Consider the following 24,909-nt stretch of genomic DNA (forward strand, 5'->3'; position numbering starts at 1 on the left):
GAAAATCTGAAATCGATGCTCTGTTCTAGGGCCTGCCTATAAATGTCCTTGATATATATCAGTATACATGCACTTCATACGTCTTCCACTAGATGTCGACAGGCAGTGAGAGAAGAAATGAAGTGTATAACTTGATCTGGGGTCGAATAAAAGCTCTTTGCATGACGTGTCACCAGTTTCCTGTTTTCTGGAGAGCGCGTGAAGGGACCTGGATTTGCCTTCTGATAAGCTGTCGTTATAGACGACTAATATCTCCGGCTTTGATTTTATTTGATACATGTGACAATATCATCGTAAAGTATGTTTTTTCAATATAGTTTTATTAGATTATTGAAATTTTTTCGGGACGTTAGGCGTGTTGCTTTGTCTGCGTATGTTCAGGAAGGAGAGCTTCGCGCCACTTTGCTAGCTTTCCGTGCTAATTGACTGGAGAAGAGGACATTCTAAATCCAAACAACGATTGTTCTGGACAAAGGACCCCTTGTACAACATTCTGATGGAAGATCAGCAAAAGTAGGACCCATTTTATGATGTTATTTCATATATCTGTCGTACATGTGAACTAGTAGTTTGCGGCCAGGTTTTGGGCACGCTCTCGCCATAAACGTAAACTGCATATCGTAATGAAGTTATTTTTAGAATTCTAACACGGCGATTGCATTAAGAACTAGTGTATCTATCATTTCCTATACAACATGTATTTTTTAGTTATGTTTATGAATAGTTATTTGGTCAGAATATGTGTGTCAGAAAAAGTGTCAGAAAAATATCCGGACGTTGTGGGAAAAAGATGCTATGTTAGCACAATGTATAACCACTGATTTCAGCTCTAAATATGCACATTTTCGTACAAAACATAAGTGTATGTATAACCTGATGTTATAGGACTGTCATCTGATGAAGCATATCAAGGTTAGTCAAAAATTATATATCTTTTGCTGGTTTGTTACGATCGCTAACTTTTGCTGCTGGGGAATGGCTTGTGTTTCTGGCTATTGTGGTAAGCTAATATAACGCTATATTGTGTTTTCGCTGTAAAACACTTAATAAATCGGAAATATTGGCTGGAATCACAAGATGCCTGTCTTTCATTTGCTGTACACCATGTATTTTTCAGAAATGTTTTATGATGAGTATTTAGGTATTTGACGTTGGTGTCTGTAATTACTCTGGCTGCTTCGGTCCTATTTGTGACGGTAGCTGTGATGGTAGCTGCAATGTAAAACTGATTTATACCTCAAATATGCACATTTTTCGAACAAAACAGATTTATTGTATAACATGTTATAAGACTGTCATCTGATGAAGTTGTTTCTTGGTTAGTTTGGTTGGTTCTTGGTTAGTTAGGTTGGCTTTGTGCATGCTACCTGTGCTGTGAAAAATGTCTGTCCTTTTTTGTATTTGGTGGTGAGCTAACATAAATATATGTGGTGTTTTCGCTGTAAAACATTTTAAAAATCGGACATGTTGGCTGGATTCACAAGATGTTTATCTTTCATATGCTGTATTGGACTTGTTAATGTGTGAAAGTTAAATATTTCCAAAAAATATACTTTGAATTTCGCGCCCTGCACTTGAAGTGGCTGTTGTCATATTGTGCCCGGCTTCAGACTTGCAGCCCAAAGAAGTTAAAAAGGTTACGTTCTGGGAAGTTGTGAAAACAGGGTGTACCCTCCAACACACTCAGCTGAGGGCCTGTGTATCCTGGGACCTATAAAACCTCTGTGTGTCTCTGTGTGTGTGTGTATATGTGTCCCACCACTGAAATGCAATGCCTTGCCTGCAAGACCAATCGATAAATATGAAAGTCATGCATCTGGCCTGATCTCTCAATGCAACACAGAGTAGCCCCAGCACCTCACACAGGAGCAACAAAGCAACGGACACCCTTCAAGACCAACTCCTGAAGGACCTGAATTGAGAGAACCCACGCCAAAATGACCTACACCCAGACCAGAGCATCACAAGCCACACCCAAACCAGTTAAGACCAACCCAAGCAAACTCTGGCCACACCCTATATACAGTTGAAGTCGAAAGTTTACATACACTTAGGTTGGAGTCATTAAAACTAGTTTTTCAACCACTCCACAAATTTATTGTTAACAAACTATAGTTTTGGCAAGTCGGTTAGGACATCTACTTTGTAAACAATTGTTGGAAAAATGACTTGTAATGCAAAGTAGATGTCCGAACCGACTTGCCAAAACTATAGTTTGATAACAAGAAATTTGAGGAATTTTCCAAGCTGTTTAGAGGCACAGTCAACTTAGTGTATGTAAACTTCTGACCCACTGGAATTGTGATAGATTATTTCACTTATAATTCAATGTATCACAATTCCAGTGGGTCAGAAGTTTACATACACTAAGTTGACTGTGCCTCTAAACAGCTTGGAAAATTCCAGAAATGTGTGTCATGGCTTTGGAAGCTTCTGATAGGCTAATTGACATCACTTGAGTCAATTGGAGGTGTACCTGTGGATGTATTTCAAGGCCTACCTTCAAACTCAGTGCCTCTTCTATTGATTTATCTATGATGTCAAGCAAAATCAGCCAAGACCTCAGAAAATGTTTTTGTAAACCTCCACAAGTCTGTTTCATCTTTGGCAGCAATTTCCAAACGCCTGATGGTACCACATTCATCTGTACAAACAATAGCACGCAAGTATAAACACCATGGGACCACGCAGCCGTCATACCGCTCAGGAAGGAGACGTGTTCTGTCTCCTAGAGATGAACGTACTTTGGTGCAAAAAGTGCAAATCAATCCCAGAACAACAGCAAAGAACCTTGTGAAGATGCTGGAGGAAACAGATGCAAAAGTATCAAAAGTAAAACGAGTCCTATATCGTCAAAGATGGTACTTTTTAGAGAAATGTCCTCTGGTCTGATGGAACAAAAAATAACTGTTTGGCCATAATGACCATCGTTTTGTTTGGAGGAAAAAGGGGGAGTCTTGCAAGCCGTAGAACACCATCCCAACTGTGAAGCACGGGGGTGGCAGCATCATGTTGTGGGGGTTCTTTGCTGAAGGAGGGACTGGTGCACTTCACAAAATAGATGGCATCATGAGGTTGGAAAATTATGTGGATATATCGAAGCAACATCTCAAGACATCAGTCAGGAAGCTTGGTCGCAAATGGGTCTTCCAAATGGACAATGACCCCAAACATACTTCCAAAGTTGTGGCAAAATGGCTTAAGGAGAACAAAGTCAAAGTTTTGGAGTGGCCATCACAAAGCCCTGACCTCAATCCTATAGAAAATTTGTGGGCAGAACTGAAAAAGCGTGTGCGAGCAAGGAGGCCTACAAACCTAACTCAGTTACGCCACCTCTGTCAGGAGGAATGGACCAAAATTCACCCAACTTATTGTGGAAAGCTTGTGGAAGGCTACTCGTAACATTTCACCCAAGTTAAACAATTTAAAAAAGGCAATGCTACCAAATACTAATTGAGTGCATGTAAACTTCTGACCCACTGGGAATGTGATGAAATAAATAAAAGCTGAAATAAATAATTCTCTACTATTATTCTGACATTTCACATTCTTAAAATAAAGTGGTGATCCTAACTGACAGGGAATTTTTACTAGGATTAAATGTCAGGAATTGTGAAAAACTGAGTTTAAATGTATTTGGCTAAGGTGTATGTAAACTTCTGACATCAACTGTAGCCCCTCCATATCAGACCTATGCCCCTTCTGGCCACCCAACGCCCCCAACCCCTGCGGCAAGGACCTCAACATGACAGCAGGACATACAGTTGAAGTCAGAAGTGCCAGAACTGGACAAGAACCCTCAACACACAGCGGGACAAACACCTACCTGGAGGAGACAGCATTCCCTCCCCCATATACCTCCCTAGACACAACCACAACAACATAACCAACAAAAACGTGTCACAACTCTGTCGGACTCTGGGTATGTACATAGACAATGGTAGTCTTCGAGGGGACTGCTATGGTAGGTACACCTATAGCTCATCTCTTGGCAGTAGTACTGTAGACTACTTTATCACTGACCTCAGTCTCAGAGCGTTCACAGTCAGTCCACTCTCAGATCACAGCAAAATCACACTACTTGAACAGAGCCATGGTCAATCATGAGGCATCAATGCCAAAGAAACTGATTGATATTACAAAATGCTATAGATGGAAGGAAAGTAGTGTGGAAATTTACCAAAAAACAATTAGGCAACAACAAATTCAATCCCTTCTAGACAATTTCCTGGACAAAACGTTTCACTGTAAGAGAGTGAAGGTGTAAACTTGGCAGTAGAAAACCTAAACAGGGGCCTCCCGGGTGGCGCAGTGGTCTAGGGCACTGCATCGCAGTGCTAGCTGCGCCACCAGAGTCTCTGGGTTCGCGCCCAGGCTCTGTCGCAGCCGGCCGCGACCGGGAGGTCCGTGGGGCGACGCCCAATTGGGCTAGCGTCGTCCGGGTTAGGGAGGGTTTGGCCGGTAGGGATATCCTTGTCTCATCGCGCTCCAGCGACTCCTGTGGCGGACCGGGCGCAGTGCGCGCTAACCAAGGGGGCCCAGGGGCACGGTGTTTCCTCCGACACATTGGTGCGGCTGGCTTCCGGGTTGGAGGCGCGCTGTGTTAAGAAGCAGTGCGGCTTGGTTGGGTTGTGCTTCGGAGGACGCGTGGCTTTCGACCTTCGTCTCTCCCGAGCCCGTACGGGAGTTGTAGCGATGAGACAAGATAGTAATTACTAGCGATTGGATACCACGAAAATTGGGGAGAAAAGGGGATAACATTTTAAAAAAAATCAAATTAAAAGAAAACCTAAACAGTATATTTGACTTCTCAGAATGCAGTAAGAAGCCAAGGTAAGTTGCTAGCTAGCATTAAACGTATCTTATAAAAAACAATCAATCAATCATAATCACTAGTTAACTACACATGGTTGATGATATTACAAGTTTATCTAGCGTGTCCTGCGTTACATATAATCGATGCGGAGCGCATTAGCGAAAAAGGTACCTAACCATAAACATCAATGCCTTTCTTAAAATCAATACACAAGGTTATATTTTTAAACCTGCATATTTAGTTAATATTGCCTGCTAACATGAATTTCTTTGTATCACTTCTCTTGCAACAGAGTCAGGGCAAATGCAGCAGTTTGGGCCGCCAGGCTCGTTGCGAACTGTGTGAAGACTATTTCTTCCTAACAAAGACAGCCAACTTCACCAAACGGGGTATGGTTTAACAAAAGCGCATTTGCGTAAAAAGCACAATCGTTGCACGACTGTACCTAACCATAAACATCAATGCCTTTCTTGAAATAAATACACAGAAGTATATATTTTAAAACCTGCATATTTAGCTAAAAGAAATCCAGGTTAGCAGGCAATATTAACCAGGTGAAATTGTGTCACTTCTTTTTTTTTTTTTTACCTTTATTTAACCAGGTAGGTTAGTTGAGAACAAGTTCTCATTTGCAACTGCGACCTGGCCAAGATAAAGCATAGCAATTCGACACATACAACACAGAGTTACACATGGAATAAACAAAACATACAGTCAATAATACAGAAGAAAAATAAGTCTATATACAATGTGAGCAAATGAGGTGAGATAAGGAGGTAAAGGCAAAAAAGGCCATGGTGGTGAGGTAATTGCACGCAGAGTCAGGGTATATGCAACAGTTTGGGCCGCCTGGCTCGTTGCGAACTAATTTGCCAGAATGTTACATAATTATGACATAATTATGCATGCAATGTAACAGGAATATTTAGACTTATGGATGCCACCCGTTAGATAAAATACGGAACGGTTCCGTATTTCACTGAAAGAATATATGTTTTGTTTTCGAGATTATAGTTTCCGGATTCGACCATATTAATGACCTAAGGTTCATATTTCTGTGTGTTATTATGTTATAATTAAGTCTATGATTTGATAGAGCAGTCTGACTGAGCGATGGTAGGCAACAGCAGGCTCATAAACATTCATTCAAACAGCACATTCGGGCGTTTTGCCAGCAGCTCTGCTGTTTATGACTTCAAGCCTATCAACTCCCGAGATTAGGCTGGTGTAACCGATGTGAAATGGCGAGCTAGTTAGCGGGGTTCGCGCTAATAGTGGTTAAACGTCACTCGCTCTGAGACTTGGAGTAGTTGTTCCCCTTGCTCTGCATGGGCAACGCTGCTTCGAGGGTGGCTGCTGTCGATCTGTTCCTTGTTCGAGCCCACGTAGGAGCGAGGAGAGGGACGGAAGCTATACTGTTACACTGGCAATACTAAAGTGCCTATAAGAACATCCAAAGGTTAATGAAATACAAATGGTATAGAGAGAAATAGTCCTATAGTTCCTATAATAACTACAACCTAAAACTTCTTACCTGGGAATATTAAAGACTAATGTTAAAAGGAACCACCAGCTTTCATATGTTCTCATGTTCTGAGCAAGGAACTTAAACGTTAGCTTTTTTACATGGCACATATTGCACTTTTACTTTCTTCTCCAACACTTTGTTTTTGCATTATTTAAACCAAATTGAACATGCTTCATTATTTATTTGAGGCTAAATTGATTTTATTGATGTATTATATTAAGTTAAAATAAGTGTTCATTCAGTATTGTTGTAATTGTCATTATTACAAATAAATTCAAAAAATTAAAATTCTAATAATATATATATTTTTTTTTTTGGTCCTCCAATAATCGGTATCGGCGTTGAAAAACCTGAATCGGTCGACCTCTAGTCTCAACCAAGATTTCATCATACATGTCAAGCAGTGAAGTTTCATCTCTGTCTGTCCATGGCCTCTCTTCCTCAGTGTGCACTGTCACTGTGTCCATTTCCATCTTGTCCAGCTGTGTTTAACATTTCATGTAAACCCTTTTTCTTGTCTGCATCGATAGTAGCGGTCGTTGTACCTAGCGTCGAGCATGGTGGCGACACAGTAAAGAGGCTCAGAGAGACTGCCATGAATTGCTTGTTCACAGCCTCTTGTAGAGTACTTTTGAAAGTTTTAACCCTACGGTCTGTGTCGGCAGTTTTGTTGAGCAGGCGTTTCAATGCCATGACAGAGGGTATCACGTCTGCTGCAGAAGCAGTTGAGCTTATTTCGAGTCAGTTGCTCGAATAGAGCTAGGTGTTAATATTTCCATGTGCGTTTCAACAATACTGTGGAACTCTGGTAGGGAAACGTCTGAAAAATAGTGCCTACTTGGTAGTGTGTACCAGTCGACCAGTCGATGAAAGCCAACATCATCCACGACAGAGAACGGTTGATTGTCAAGTGCAATGAACTCCATTATCTTGGCGTTAATGGATTTCGCCTTTGAGTTGTCTCGCTGAAATTCTTACTCTTTCAAATGAGTGCTCAAATTGAACTTGTTGGAAGTGTGCGCTTAGTATTTTTCTGCTTTTGTTCTGTGTAGCGCTGTATTTTTCGTGCCGTCATTATGTCATCTATCTACATTATATAGGTATGCACGTCAGCTTTGACATCGGTTTTGCCCATCGGCGTTGTTAGCATTTTAACCTAATAGCGGTCAATTCTGATATGCTTACCGATATATTGTGCATCCCTACAAGACACCCCTCCAAACACTGTTCTTACCAATAATAGCCTGCCACCACAGACATACTGTACTTGTGGTGTATGACACTGCAGCCACACTGCCACTGTTGCACAAGAGACCACACACACACCTGAGGTTCTCTACATTCCCTCTCCCAAAAGGAACGTATAATATGAGGGATTGTCACGGCCAACTTCAGTTTACACAAAGATATAGCCCAGGCAGAAGTAGTACAGACAATATTTTCCCCACACACTAAACCTCAGTGAGAGATCAGTTACCTAAAGGCCTTGCGTGGTTACAGGCATTGGGTACTATTAAGACCATTTCATGTAGGGAGCTATTTGACAACTGCACCATGCAAAATCCCTAATATGAGCCCATGTTCTGTTGGTAAATATGAGCACATGTAATGATTAACTACTGTGGGAGCAAGGAGTGTTACAGTAACAACATCCTCCCCATCTACACCTGCCCTGTGTGTGTGTGTGTCTATTGTGTAATCACCATTGGCACTGGAGCCAACAACGATAACACATCAGTCGAGTCTGCTACCAAAGACTCTTTCGTTGAGGTAGCCAACACACTAAGCTGGGTCTGGGCCAGGGACATACAGTGCATTCGGAAAGTATTCAGACACCTTCCATTTTCCCATATTTTGTTACATTACAGCCTTATTCTAAAATTGATTAAATAAAATGTTTTCCTCATCAATCTACACACAATACCCCATAATGCCAAAGTGAAAACAGGTTTTTAGAAATGTTTGGCCCACGGCTAAATCTAGTTGATGATCCCTAGTCTACATAGTAAGGATGCATGTTGCGCCTTTACAATGAATTAATGACCTTACTGAAATAATCAGGCTAGTGGGCCAGTTGGCTTCCTGACCAGTGTTCCGGGTCTCTGTTTTCAGCCCCTCCCCAAAAAGTGTGTGCCCAGGGCCTTGTTCCTGGCTCCCTCTTCTCTGAGGGACACAGTGGTTCTATTATTCTCTTGTGTTTCAGAGAACAGGATTAATGACCTGCGGCAGGGACATGAAACGGTTGTGTCCGCCTGTTTACTTCTGTCCCTAGGACCAGTCTCTGGGATTAAACACCCTGTGTGTGTGTGTGTGTTTGTGTGTGTACTTTCAATTACCACTGGCAGGCCAAAGCAAGGGTAATGCACAACTACAATAGCAGCCACAGAGTCATGGTCACCGTTAGGGTTGCAAAGGGTCTGAATTCTTCCATGCGAAGTTAAGCATTGAAATTTGGGGAATTTTGCTTAAATTCATCAAAAGAAGATATCTTATAACATAGAACCTTTTTTGTGGGATACACAAGGTAATTCTAGGTCTTGTGGCATATGTTGGTTAAACTATCCCAATGCAATGAAATTGCAACCCTCTGCATACAGAGTGCATTCTTCCATGTACAGCTGATTCTCAAGATCTTGCACACTAATGAGATGCTATTGAGCCCACACTACTACACTGTCTGAGCCAAGGACTACATGCTTTCTGGTAAGTTTTGATTACAATACTGGGTGTGGTGAATATATTTTATATTTAAAAATAAAGGAGAGCCGCACACTCTAGGAGCTCAGATGCAAAAATATTTAATTTACCAACGTTTCGACAGGCAAGCTGTCTTCATCAGGGTACAATCCTGAAGACAGCTTGCCTGTCGAAGCGTTGGTAAATTAAATATTTTTGCATCTGAGCTCCTAGAGTGTGCGGCTCTCCTTTATTTTTAAGTTTTCTACTCCGCTAGCCAGCACCTCGCCTAAATAGGTGTGCGTTTCTTTTTCTTCTAGAATATATTTTATATGACATGATTTTTTGTTAACCTTCTCAATAGGGGGTGCTGTTTTCACTTTGTAAAAATTTTGTTCCCAAATTAAACTGCCTCGTACTCAATTCTTGCTCGTACAATATGCATATTATTATTACTATTGGATAGAAAACACTCTAGTTTCTAAAACCGTTTGAATTATATCTGTGAGTAAAACAGAACTCAAGTTGGAGCAAACTTCCTGTCAGGAAGTGAGAAATCTGAAATCAGGCAGTCTGTTCTAGGGTCAGTTTATTAATTTGCATGTCTTCTATTGGTCGACATGCACTGCATACGCCTTCCCCTAGATGTCAGCAAGTGGTGAGAATTGGAATGGTGTTGCTAGGCAGATCTGAGGCCATATAAAGGGTTTTGGAACGTGGGGTACACTCTTTTCAACATTCGCCATGACGGAAGACAGACCTCAGGATGGCATTCTGGAAAGCTCTCGTTATAGGCCTTAGATATATCCGGCTCTGATTTTATTCGATATAGGTGTTAAAGACATCATAATGTAGTTATTTTAAACCGAGTTATATCAGTTTATATCAGTATATTGCGATTTTCGGATATTTCTTTGTGCTGCGTTATAGTGAGTTGGGCACGTCTTCGCCACATGGCTAATGTTTACTGCTAATTCCAAAGTTGAAGGCGACAATCTACAACCGAGCAACGATTCTTCTGGACAAAGGACAACTTGCACAAGATTCTGATGGGAGCTCATCAAAAAGTAAGAACTATTTATGATGTTAATTCGTTGTTCTGTTGAAAAATGTGAAACCACTATTCCGCCATTAATTTCGGTGCGGTCTCGCTTTAACGCACGCTGTATGTCGTAGTAACGTTAATTTTACAAATCTAACACAGCGGTTGCATTAAGAACTAATGTATCTTTCATTTGCTGTCCAACCTGTATTTTTTAGTCAAGTTTATGATTAGTTACTGATTAGATTAGGTGCCTCTCCCAAGATTTCTCCGGACATTTTGTTGGCAGCTTGGCTACTATTCTCATTGTAACCACGATTTGTGCCGCTAAATATGCACATTTTCGAACAAACTCTATATGTATTGTGTAATATGATGTTATAGGACTGTCACCTGAAGAAGTTTGAGAAGGTTAGTGAAAAAATATTAATATATTTTGCTGGTTTATTCGTTATCGCTATTGTTGGCTTGAATCAATGCTGTTGTGTGGTTGGCTATTGTAGTAAGCTAATATAATGCTATATTGTGTTTTCGCTGTAAAACACTTAAAAAATCTGAAATATTGGCTGGATTCACAAGATCTTTGTCTTTCATTTGCTGTACGCTGTGTATTTTTTATAAATGTTTTATGATGAGTATTTAGGTAATTCACGTTGGTCTCTGTAGTTATTCTAGTTGCTTTGGTGAGAGTTGTGACGGTGGCTGCAATGTAAAACTATGATTTATACCTGAAATATGCACATTTTTCTAACAAAACATATGCTATACAATAAATATGTTATCAGACTGTCATCTGATGAAGTTGTTTCTTGGTTAGTGACTATTTATATCTTTATTTGGTCGAATTTGTGACAGCTACCTACGCAGGAAAAAAATGGTGGGAAAAAAAAGTTGTGTCTTTTGCTATCGTGGTTAGCTAATAGAAATACATAGTGTCTTCCCTGTAAAACATTTTAAAAATCAGAAATGATGGCTGGATTCACAAGATGTGTATCTTTCATCTGGTGTCTTGGACTTGTGATTTAATGATATTTAGATGCTAGTATTTACTTGTGGCGCTATGCTAGGCTATGCTAGTCAGCTTTTTTACTGATGAGGTTGCTCCCGGATCCGGGATTGTGTGCAAGTAGAAGTTAACTAGTAAATAGTAGCCTACAGCAAAGTGTGTTTAAATCATTTCTAACTTGTTAACAATTTCTGCTAGTTAGCTTTTGCTACCATGTGGGTTAAGGCTTGCTTGAGCGTGTAAACTGAGGAGTGTTAATTCACCTGTTTCCATAAAGGGTTCATTTAAAAACATTTATCTTACAGAAGGAGGTGTTTAATCTAACTGCTTAACTATTTATCTGTACATGGAATTGTATTTTATTTTTGAAATTATTATTTCTGATCTTTACAGGAAAATGCCACGGGCACTATCTGATGTGTGGAGTAGAGGTTGACCGATTATGATTTTTCAACGCCGATACCGATTATTGGAGAACCAAAAAAAGCCGATACCGATTAAATCGGACAATTTTTTTTTTTTTGGTAATAATGACAATTACAACAATACTGAATGAACACTTATTTCAACTTAATATAATACATCAATAAAATCGATTTAGCCTCAAATAAATAATGAAACATGTTCAATTTGGTTTAAATAATGCAAAAACAAAGTGTTGGAGAAGAAAGTAAAAGTGTAATATGTGCCATGTAAGAAAGCTAACGTTTAAGTTCCTTGCTCAGAACATGAGAACATATGAAAGCTGGTGGTTCCTTTTAACATGAGTCTTCAATATTCCCGGGTAAGAAGTTTTAGGTTGTAGTTATTATAGGAATTATAGGACTATTTCTCTCTATACGATTTGTATTTCATTAACCTTTGACTATTGGATGTTCTTATAGGCACTTTAGTATTGCCAGTCTAACAGTATAGCTTCCGTCCCTCTCCTCGCTCCTACGTGGGCTCGAACCAGGAACACAACAGCCACCCTCGAAGCAGCGTTAACCATGCAGAGCAAGGGGAATAACTACTCCAAGTCTCAGAGCAAGTGACGTGTGAAACGCTATTAGCGCGCACCCCGCTAACTAGCTAGCCATTTCACAACGGTTACACCAGCCTAATCTCAGGAGTTGATAGGCTTGAAGCACAGTGAAGAGCTGCTGGCAAAACGCAGGAGAGTGCTGTTTGAATGAATGCTTACGAGCCTGCTGCTGCCTACCACCGCTCAGTCAGACAGCTCTATCAAATCATAGACTTAGTTATAACATAATAACACACAGAAATACGAGCCTTAGGTCAATAATATGGTCGAATCCGGAAACTATCATCTCGAAAACAGGACGTTTATTCTTTCAGTGAAATACGGAACTGTTCCGTATTTTATCTAACGGGTGGCATCCATAAGTCTAAATATTCCTGTTACATTGCACAACCTTCAATGTTATGTCATAATTACGTAAAATTCTGGCAAATTAGGCGGCCCAAACTGTTGCATATACATCGATCGATTATATGCAACGCAGGAAACGCTAGATAAACTAGTAATATCATCAACCATGTGTAGTTAACTAGTGATTATGATTGATTGATTGTTTTTTATAAGATAAGTTTAATGCTTGCTAGCAACTTACCTTGGCTTCTACTGCATTCGCGTAACAGGCAGGCTCCTCGTGGAGTGCAATGTAATCAGGTGGTTAGAGCGTTGGACTAGATAACTTTAAGGTTGCAAGATTGAATCCCCCGAGCTGACAAGGTAAAAATCTGTCGTTCTGCCCCTGAACGAGGCAGTTAACCCACCGTTCCTAGGCCGTCATTGAAAATAAGAATGTGTTCTTAACTGACTTGCCTAGTTAAATAAAGGTGTAAAAAAAAAAGATATATAACATATAGAATAATAATAAAAAATAAAAAAAAATTGGCCAAATCGGTGTCCAAAAATACCGATTTCCGATTGTTATGAAAACTTGAAATCGGCCCTAATTAATCAGCCATTCCGATTAATCGGTCGACCTCTAGTGTGGAGACAATTCACTGCAGCTAATGTAGAAGGAAAGGCTGTGTACATTTGCAAATACTGTGCCAAATCATGTGAAGAATGCAACAAAGATGCAGAATTATCTGGCCAAGTGCATAAAGTTCCCACAGTAATAGCAACCTCTGACAAAAGTCCCTCTACTTCTATTCGAGATGAAAATGATGAATCAGACACACGATAGCAACAGCTCATGGTCCTCCTGGAATCAGAAGTTTTTTTGACTCGATGGAGGAACATAGTCAGAAAAATGCTGATGAATATCTTGCTTGAGCTGTGTATGTAACTGGTTCACCTCTGATGCTCACAGGAAATGTGTATTGGGAGAGATTTCTGAATGTTCATCACCCAGCATACACCCCTCCAACCAGACATGCTTTATCTACTTATTTGCTGGATGCAGAGTTCAACAGAGTTCAGGTGAAGGTCAAGAAAATCATAGAGAAAGCAGACTATATTGCAATTATCTCTGATGGGTGGTCAAATGTTTGTGAGCAAGGAATAATTAACTACATCATCTCCACCCCTCAAACAGTATTCTACAAGAGCACAGACACAAGGAACAACAGACACACCGGTCTCTACATTGCAGATGAGCTGAAGGCAGTCATCAATGACCTTGGACCACAGAAGGTATTTGCACTGGTGACAGACAGTGCTGCGAACATGAAGGCTGCTTGGTCTAAAGTGGAGGAGTCCTACCCTCACATCAATTGGCTGTGCTGCTCATGCATTGAGTCTGCTCCTCAAGTACATAATGGCACTGAAAACAATTGATACACTCTACAAGAGAGCCAAGGAAATGGTTAGGTATGTGAAGGGTCATCAAGTTATAGCAGCAATCTACCTCACCAAGCAAAGTGAGAAGAATAAGAGCACCACATTGAAGCTGCACAGCAACACCCATTGGGGTGGTGTTGTCATCATGTTTGACAGTCTCCTGGAGGTGAAGGAGTCTCTCCAAGAAATGGCCATATCACAGTCTGTTGATACGGACAGCCCCATCAAGGGGATCCTCCTGGATGATGTATTCTGGGAGAGAGTGGTAAGCAGCCTGAAACACCCGAAACCTATAGCAGTAGCCATTGCACAAATTGAGGGAGACAATGCCATCCTGTCTGATGTTTAGACTCTGCTTGCAGATGTAAGAGAAGAAATCCGCACTGCCCTTCCCACTTCACTGTTGCTTCAAGCAGAGGAAACTGCAGTTCTGAAATACATCAAAAGCCGTTAAGACGTCTGCCTGAAGCCCATACACGCCGCAGCGTACATGTTGGATCCCAAGTATGCTGGCAAGAGCATCCTGTCTGGTGAAAGCCAAAACAGGTATAGATTTTTTTGCAAATGTATTAAACATTAACAGAAATACCTTGTTTAAATATGTATTCAGACCCTTTGCTCGGAGACTCGAAATTGAGCTCAGGTGCATCCTGTTTCCATTGATCACCCTTAACCTTTCTGAACCACCCATCCCGGTTCCGGGATAATTGTCAACAGCAACGCTGAATAGCATAGCGCCACAGTCAAATAATATTACTAGAAAATATTCATATTCATGAAATCACAAGTGCAATATTGAAAAAAACAGCTTAGCCTTTTGTTAACTTCTACTTGCACACAATCCCGGATCCGGGAGCACCCCCATCAGTAAAAAAGCTGACTAGCATAGCCTAGCATAGCGTCACAAGTAAATACTAGCATCTAAATATCATTAAATCACAAGTCCAAGACACCAGATGAAAGATACACATCTTGTGAATCCAGCCATCATTTCTGATTTTTAAAATGTTTTACAGGGAAGACACAATATGTAAATCTATTAGCTAACCACGATAGCAAAAGACACAACTTTTTTTTTCCACCATTTTTTTCCTGCATAGGTAGCTATCACAATTTCGACCAAATAAAGATATAAATAGCCACTAACCAAGAAACAACTTCATCAGATGACAGTCTGATAACATATTTATTGTATAGCATATGTTTTGTTAGAAAAATTTGCATATTTCAGGTATAAATCATATTTTACCATTGCAGCCACCATCACAACTCTCACCAAAGCAACTAGAATAACTACAGAGACCAACGTGAATTACCTAAATACTCATCATAAAACATTTATGAAAAATACACAGCGTACAGCAAATGAAAGACAAAGATCTTGTGAATCCAGCCAATATTTCAGATTTTTTAAGTGTTTTACAGCGAAAACACAATATAGCATTATATTAGCTTACTACAATAGCCAACCACACAACAGCATTGATTCAAGCCAACAATAGCGATAACGAATAAACCAGCAAAAGATATTAATTTTTTCACTAACCTTCTCAAACTTCTTCAGGTGACAGTCCTATAACATCATATTACACAATACATATAGAGTTTGTTCGAAAATTTGCATATTTAGGGGCACAAATCGTGGTTATACAATGAGAATAGTAGCCAAGCTGCCAACAATATGTCCGGAGAAATCTTGGGAGAGGCACCTAATCTAATCAGTAACTAATCATAAACTTGACTAAAAAATACAGGTTGGACAGCAAATGAAAGATACATTAGTTCTTAATGCAACCGCTGTGTTAGATTTGTAAAATTAACGTTACTACGACATACAGCGTGCGTTAAAGCGAGACCGCACCGAAATTAATGGCGGAATAGTGGTTTCACATTTTTCAACAGAACAACGAATTAACATCATAAATAGTTCTTACTTTTTGATGAGCTCCCATCAGAATCTTGGGCAAGTTGTCCTTTTTCCAAAAGAATCGTTGCTCGGTTGTAGATTGTCGCCTTCAACTTTGGAATTAGCAGTAAACATTAGCCATGTGGGCCAGACGTGCCCAACTCCCTAGAACGCAGCACAAATAAATACCCGAAAATCGCAATATACTGATATAAACTGATATAACTCGGTTTAAAATAACTACATTATGATGTCTTTAACACCTATATCGAATAAAATCAGAGCCGGATATATCTAAGGGCTATAACGGGAGCTTTCTAGAACGCCATCCTGAGGTCTGTCTTGCGTCATGGCGAAGGGAAGAAAGAGAGGACACCACGTTGCCAGCCCATTTATAAGGCCTCAGATCTGCCTAGCAACTCCATTCCAATTCTCAATATTTGCTGACATCCAGGGGAAGGCGTATGCAGTGCATCTCAGCCAATAGAATACATGCAAATTAATAAACCGACCTCAGAACAGACTGCCTGATTTCAGATTTCTCACTTCCTGACAGGAAGTTTGCTCCAACTTGAGTTCTGTTTTACTCACAGATATAATTCAAACGGTTTTAGAAACTAGAGTGTTTTCTATCCAATAGTAATAATAATATGCATATTGTACGAGCAAGAATTGAGTACGAGGCAGTTTAATTTGGGAACGAAATTATTACAAAGTGCAAACAGCACCCCCTATTGAGAAAAGGTTAATCCACCTGTCGTCTCAGATTTTGAAATTATGCTTTACAGCGAAAGCAATACAAGCGTTTGTGTAAGTTTATCGATCGCTCGACAAAACATTAAGTACACTTAGCATCAGGTAACTTGGTCACGAAAATCAGAAAAGCAATCAAATTAATCATTTACCTTTGATGATCTTTGGATGTTTTCACTCACGAGACTCCCAGTTAGACAACAAATGTTCCTTTTGTTCCATAAAGATATTTTTATATCCAAATACCTCCGTTCGTTTTGCGCGTTATGCTCAGAAATCCACAGGAAAAAGCGGTCACGACAACGCAGACAAAAATCCCAGATAATATCCATAATGTCCACAGAAACATGTCAAACGTTTTTTATAATCAATCCTTAGGTTGTTTTTCAAATATCTATTCGATAATATATCAACCGGGAGTGTTGGTTTTTCAATAGTACCGGGAGTAACAATGGCCTTTCTCTGTTGCGCACAACTCACTCTGAGAGCCCCCACCTATCCACTTACGCAATGTGATGGTTCTCGCTCATTTTTCAAAATAAAAGCCTGAAACTATGTCTAAAGGCTGTTGACACCTTAGGGAAGCCATAGAAAAAGGAATCTGGTTGATATCCCTTTAAATGGGTGATAGGGATGCATAAGAACAGAGAGGTTTCAAAAACAGAGGCACTTCCTGATGGGATTTTCCTCAGGTTTTAGCCTGCAATATCAGTTCTGTTAAACTCAGACAAAATTTTGACCGTTTTGGAAACTTTAGAGTGTTTTCTATCCTAATCCGACAATTATATGCATATTCTAGTTTCGGGGGCTGAGAAATAGGCAGTTTCAAATGGGTACGTTTTTTTAGCCAAAAACGAAAATACTGCCAACTACACTTATGAAGTTTTAAGATGTTTCCACAACTTGATTGGAGTCCACTTGTCTATATAAGAGCAAAAAAACATTGTCTATATAAGAGCAAAAACCAAGCCATGAGGTCAAAGGAATAGTCTGTAGAGCTCCGAGACAAGATTGTGTCGACGCACAGATCTGGGTAAGGGTACTAAAACATTTCTGTAGCATTGAAGATCCCTAAGAACACAGTGGCCTCCATCATTCTTAAAATGGAAGAAGCTTGGAACCACCAAGACTATTCCTAGAGCTGAGCAATCGGGAGGGAGGTGACCAAGAACCCGATCATCACTCTGACAGAGCTCTAGAGTTCCTCTGGAGATGGAAGAACCTTCCAGAAGAACAACCATGCAGCACTCCACCAATCAGGCCTTTATGGTAGAGTGGCCAGACGGAAGCCACTCCTCAGTAAAAGGCACATGACAGCCCACTTGGAGTTGCCAAAAGGCACCTAAAGGAAACAGGATTCTCTGGTCTGATGAAACCAAGATTGGAACTCTTTGGCCTGAATGCCAAGATTCACATGTGGCAGAAACCTAGCACCATTCCTTCGGTGAAGAATGGTGGTGGCAGCATCATGCTGTGGGGATGTTTTTCAGAGGCAGGATCGAGGGAAAGATAAACAGAGCAAAGTACTGAGAGATCCTTGATGAAGCCCTGAGCTCTCTGGAGCAGGTTCTCAGACTGGGGGGGAAAGTTCACCTTCCAGCAGGACAACGACCCTAAGCACACAGCCAAGACAATGCAGGAGTGGCTTCGGGACAAGTCTCTGAATGTCATTGAGTGGCCCAGCCAGAGCCCGGACTTGAACCCGATCGAACATCTCTTGAGAAACCTGAAAATAGCTGTGCAGCTACACTCCCCATCCATCCTTTTAGAGCTTGATAGGATCTGCAGAGACAAATGGGAGAAACTCCCCAAATACAGGCATGCCAAGCTTGTAGCATCATACCCAAGATAAAGTACTGAGTAAAGGGTCTGAATAGTTATGTAAATGTGATATGTTTTTTTGTATTTTATCTTCAGGATTGGTGGGTCCCCTGCAGGACGGTTGAGCTAACATAGGCTAATGCTATTAGCATGAGGTTGTAAGTAACAAGAACATTTCCCAGGACATAGACATATGTGATATTGGCAAAGCTTAAATTCTTGTTAATCTAACTGCATTGTCCAATTTACAGTAGCTATTACAGTGAAAGAATGCCATGCTATTGTTTGAGGAGAGTGCACCGTTTTGAACATGAAAATGTATTAATAAACAAATTAGGCACATTTGGGCAGTCTTGATAAAACATTTTGAACAGAAATGCAACCTTTCATTGGATCAGTCTAAAACTTTGCACATACACTGCAGCCATCTAGCAGCGAACATCTACATTGCACCTGGGCTGGAATAATACATTATGGCCTTTCTCTTGCATTTCAAAGATGATGGTACAAACCTTTTTTTTAAACAGTTGTTTTTTTCTTTGTATTATCATTTACCAGATCTAATGTGTTATATTCTCCTACATTCCTTCACATTTCCCCAAACTTCAAAGTGTTCTTTCAAGTGGTACCAAGAAAATGCATATCCTTGCTTCAGGGCCTGAGCTACAGGGATATAGATTTGGGTATGTCTACAATTTCTAAATACCTGTTTTTGCTTTGTCATTATGGGGTAATGTGTGTAGATTATTTAATAAATGTTAGAACACGGCTATAACGTAACAAAATGTGGAAAAAGTCAAAGGGTCTGAATACTTTCCGAATGCACTGTACACGCACACACACTCCAGACTCTGACGTTTCTCCTCCTAATATTTCTAAATTCCATTATTTTACTTTTTTTGATCTCTGTGTATTGTTAGATATTACTGCACTGTTGCAGCTAGGAAGACAAGATTTTCGCTACACCCGCAATAACATCTGCTAAATATAATATGTGTATGAGACCAATAACATTATTTGATTTTAGTTACTAGAGGAACAAGATTTGTTTTAAAATACCATGTTTATGTTTCAATGCAGTACACATTGTAAGTAAAATAATATATTTCAACACATTATTGAAGTGACATCCTCTACTTAGCCGTTAGGAGAGGAGGCAGAAATCAATTATAAATCGAATCGAACAACAAAACGAAGCGACCAACCAATTGCAGAGGGCGATCAGAGAGCATCTTGGACACATTCTGTCAGAAAATGTCTTGGTGGTGCAAGTTAGTATTACACTTAAGCTGTAATTACACTTGTACAGGGAAAATTATAAAAGACGCAGGCAACAGAGATTACATAAAAGGGCAGGTTTTTGAAACCACTGGACCGGTCACTGACCTGATTGAAATGAGTAGATTTATTTGCTAATGAAACGGTGATGGGTTGTGAATGAGATTATTAGGAATGTGCACAGTGAAACTTCTAAACTTCCAAAAGAGCAAGCTACTTCTCTCAGAATGAAGGACAGTATAAAAAAATGAAGTGTATGCAGATTTTAAAGTTATCCACACTAATGAGTAATTAATATAAGGGGTAATAGAACATATGAAGGAAATAAAGAATAGATGCAAAGCAAATGCTTCAGGATTCCACGCAAAACATATTTTTATATCATGGGCATGTCATGTAGGCCTACAGTATAGTCTAACTGTTTGCCCTAAAATGCCCTTGATGGCAGTACCTTTTAACGTGTGTAAAAAAGAACCAAGACCGCATCGCGTCAAACGTGGACAATAACAAAAAAAATTATTGACCATGTCCTATGACCAATGCACAGAAAATGTCATACCACCATATTGAGGAGATCAAGTACGATCAACATTACTGTAATGTGTGTTTTCTGACAGGCGACCCACTACAGTGCACTGACTCAAGCTTTCCCAACAAAGCAGCCCATCACTAGGCTATAAGTAATTTCATTCTGGGCAGTGGGCGCTCTCCAGAATTCATAATCAACAGATGACTGGCATATAGGTAAGCCAAAACTGGATGAATGCATGCTTTGCTTTCACATTTCAAGATGATATTTCTAGAAATCACATCTTGGCAGATGTAGGCCAATGAAGTTCTATTCTAAGCTATTATTTCACTGTATAACATGATCAACTGCAATCATCAAGAATCTCTTGAGCAAGTTATCACATTAATTCATATAAATGGTCAGACTTTACATTGGTGAATGAAGGCAGGTAGACCTAACGATTTTTGCCACCCTTCTTTTTCCCCATTGCACAAGAATGTAACCAAGAAAAATAAAAAAATACAACTTTTGCCTGGCTGGAGTTTATGCACACAAATATTTTGCGCACGGTTATTTTACGCACACAATTGATACTAGAAATGCACGATATTAGGCTATATTACAACAAAAAAGTATTTTAAACAGACGTATGTCAAATATATAGCATATTCTAATTTTAGCCTATGTCAAAATACACATTCAAAATTCTTATCAATAATAGCATAGCATATTCAGAATTTGATCAAAGACAGTACAGTATGAAGATCTCTACTTTAGAAGCAGTTTCTGCCTATCACATTTGATGATGTCATGGCGATGTTAACTTGCGAAACTCATGCGCAGAAACACGTAAATGGCTCAAACGGTCGTCTCGCGACAAACTGCGCATGTGCAGGCCGTAAGATAAAGGACTCCTTCGATATGAAGTTGTTTCTGAATGAAATGAAAACGTGTCAGTTTGTCACCTTCCAGAGGCTGGAGTGTTCAACTACTTAAGACATTGGCTCGAAACAAGGTTGTTCCTTTAGATTTCAGAAAATTAACTAAGTAACAATTACTCTCACTGACTTCTCAAACCCCAAACCTGGACCTGGACTGCTTGGTCTGTTTCACAAGCGTTCCCGAAAGTCTTGCGATGTTGTGCCTCTGGGTTTAGAAACTCTGTGATTTGGCAGTCAGGAAATGCAATTCAATTCACGGCATATACTACAGTTCCAATACCGTTACAGTAGCAATATTATACTGTATACTTTATACTGAGATTGGGCAACTTGAATATTGAGCACCTCAACTATTGTAAAAATAAACAGTGAGTGCCAAAGTCCTCCACTTCACAGCATTAGCCTACAACTGCCATATGTCTTAATAGTTCCTAGAGCTTGGACATAATGCCATCATATTATTCACTAACCCGGTCATTCGAACGACTAAAATACATAGCGTGAAATTACACCGTTTAGCACTACTTACCAGCTTGCTACGGTGTGGGTGCTGCAGCCATTTAACCCGTAGCGAAAGGGCTAGAAGTCCGCATTTCCTCGGCTGTGTCACGGTAGGTGTAGCGCAGATCTTGCAGCGATGCTTGAAGGCAAGCTGAAACAAATTATGGGGGGGGGGGGACTTTCCCTACGCCTTGTCGAACGAGCTACGAAGCCATATTCAGAAGATTAGAACAACAAAAACATCTCGCGCTACACAAACATCCGCGCCGCCGCACCAGACGTCAAGAGGAACCCGCCCCCTTTCGTCGTCTCTCATTGGCCTGGCTTAACAGGACATTTTACATAGATGGGATTTGTGAAGCAAAAGTCCCAACTTTAAATATTTTTCATAATGGGGCTTGCAAAGCAAGAGTCCCCACTTTAAATATTCAACATACTTCTTATTATTACTACTATCTGGAAAACGAATACTCTTACACCGTTTAAAGATGCACTATGCAGAAATCGCTCCACCATTTCTTGGTTGCTAAAATTCTAATAGTTCACCTAATTCAGTTTGTTACAAAAAAGCATGTATATTGTAGAAAATCATTGTACCATCTAAACCGCTGTGAAATATATGTTCCATAATAAAAAATATTGCATTTATCTGTTTGGAGCTGGTGTACAAAACCAAAAGTAAAAGATGCAGAAAGGAAACTTAATCAAGGAATCATAGAAATAGCGCACATAGAACATATATATCACTTCTTAGACTTGCTTTCAATGAGAATGACATATCCATAATTCACATTTCTATGTGAATTGGATCTCCCAAAAAAGTTACATATTGCAGCTTTATGCTAGACACCTCATTCAAACTTTAAAATGTGCAGAGTGGTCAGGACCAGTGTGTGCATACAACTTTTTGATACTGTATCTTTTATACTTTTAAAACTAGTACGTTGTTTGTCCATCTTCATTCACTTTCACAGGATTTCTTCAACATTCTAAAGTTCCCATTGTGACATCAACTCCCAGACTTCCAACATTCCATTCACAGTGAACAATGCAACTTTTGACAAAGATATGCTACTCTGACCACTTTCCCATCAATTTTAACAAAAAGTTAAAGCATTTGAAATCTTCCTCTACTTCCAAACAATTTACATTTCTACAACTTTAGACAAAACCTTAGAGGGTATGACATATCGGTCTACTTCTCTGCTATTCAAATCGGGAATCAGAACAAAGTTATCTGATACCAATAAAAGAGACAGCTAAGTTACCACATCAACAACTTTGTCTCAACTTTTACAAACTGACATTCACCACTTTAGACAAAAACATAGAGGGTATAACATATTGGTATACTTCTCAGCTATTTAAGGGTGTTTTCACATATAGTTATCTTCAAAAGAACCGATCTCAGTCCTATTTTTTTTTAAAAGCAAAATAACTCAGTTCACTTTGTATTCACACTGCCCTTTCCATTGAGTGAGGACTCAACTCTTTTGCCAGTTCAGGTCAACTTTTTTTTGGACCAAGTCGTCTTTAAATTCACATTGCTATGTTTAGAAAGGAACCAATATCTTTTTCCTACATGCAATCTGGGTTTTTACAAAGTGCAGGACAAGCCATTCAATCAGAATGCGTTATTGGAAAGATAGATATAACAACTTAAATTTTGGAAGCTAATAGACTGTATTTAGTTAAACTATGACATTTACAGTACTTTGGAAAGTATTCAGACCCCTTGACTTTTTTCACATTTTGTTACCTTAGAGTCTTATTCTAAAATGGATGAAATAAAAAAAATCCTCATCAATCTACACACAATACCCCATAATGACAAAACATGTTTTTAGAAAGTTTTGCAAATGTATAAAAAAAATCTAAACATAAATTGATTATTTACATAAGTATTCAGACCCTTTGCTATGAGACTCGAAATTGAGCTCAGGTGCATCCTGTTTACATTGATCATCCTTGAGGAGTTTCTACAACTTGATTGGAGTCCACCTGTGGTAAATTCAATTGATTGGACATTATTTGGAAAGGCACACACCTGTCTACAGTATATTAGGTCCCACAGTTGACAGTGCATGTCAGAGCAAAAACCAAGCCATGAAGTCAAAGGAATTGTCCGTAGAGCTCCGAGACAGGATTGTGTTGAGGCATAGATCTAGGGAAGGGTACCAAAAAATGTCTGCAGCATTGAAGAACCCAGTGGCCTCCATCATTCTTAAATGGAAGTTTGGAACCACCAAGACTCTTCCTATAGCTGGCCGCCCAGCAAAACAGAGCAATCTTGGCCTTGGTCAGGGAGGTGACCAAGACCCCGATAGTCACTTTGACAGAGCTCCAGAGCTCCAGAGTTCTGTGGAGATGGGGGAACTTTCCAGAAGAACAACCATTGCTGCAGCACTCCACCAATCAGGCCTTTATGGTAGAGTGGCCAGACGGAAGCCACTCCTCAGTAAAAAGCACATGAGAAGCTGCTTGGAGTTTGCCAAAAGGCATCGAAAGGACTCTCAGACCATGATAAATAAGATTCTCTGGTCTGATGAAACCAAGATTGAACTCTTTGTCCTGAACGCCAAGCGTCACATCTGGAGGAAGCCTGGCACCATCCCTACTGTGAAGCATCAAGCTAAGGGGATGTCTTTCAACGGCAGGGACTGGGAGACTAGTCAGGATCGAGGGAAAGATGAACGGAGCAAAGTACAGAGAGATTCTTGATGAAAATCTGCTCCAGAGTGGTCAGGACCTCAAACTGGGGCAAAGATTCACCTTCCAACAGGACAACAACACTAAGCGCACAGCCAAGACAATGCAGAAGTGGGTCCGAGACAAGTCTCTGAATGTCCTTGAGTTGCCCAGCCAGAGTCCGGACGTAAACCCTATCGAACATCTCTGGATAGACCTGAAAATAGCTGTGCAGTGACGCTCTCCATCCAACCTGACAGAGCTTGAGAGGATCTGCGGAGAAGAATGGGAGAAACTCCCCAAATACAGGTGTGCCAAGCTTGTAGCGTCATACCCAAGAAGATTCGAGGCTGTAATCGCTGCCAAAGGTGCTTCAACAAAGTATTGAGTAAAGGGTCTGAATACTTATGTATGTGATATTTCAGTTTTTTTTTATTAAATTTGCAAAAATGTCGAAACTTGTCTTTGCTTTGTCATTTTGCAGTATTTTGTTTAGATTGAGGGGGGGAAACAATTGAATACATTTTAGAATAAGGCTGTAATGTAACAATGTGGAAAAAGTAAAGTCATATGAATACTTTTGCACAGTGCACGAATGCACTGTAATAATTGTAATCAGAAGATACTATTAACATTGGTAACAGAATT

The 24,909-nt window shown here is 39.9% G+C and overlaps 1 protein-coding gene across 3 annotated transcripts in view; it reads right to left on the reverse strand.

Moving 5' to 3' along the window:
* LOC120048247 (transcription factor HIVEP3-like) overlaps positions 1 to 21,841 on the reverse strand; it is an 88,471-nt gene extending 66,630 nt beyond the window's left edge. For all 3 annotated transcript variants that reach the window (XM_038994063.1, XM_038994062.1, XM_038994061.1), the window contains exon 1: positions 21,602 to 21,841. The gene's annotated coding sequence lies outside the window, so the exon portion shown is untranslated. The remainder of the gene's footprint in view (positions 1 to 21,601) is intronic.
* Between the last annotated feature and the right edge of the window lie 3,068 nt (positions 21,842 to 24,909).

This window comes from Salvelinus namaycush, chromosome 5 (assembly GCF_016432855.1).
Source record: "Salvelinus namaycush isolate Seneca chromosome 5, SaNama_1.0, whole genome shotgun sequence".
NCBI lineage: Eukaryota > Metazoa > Chordata > Actinopteri > Salmoniformes > Salmonidae > Salvelinus > Salvelinus namaycush.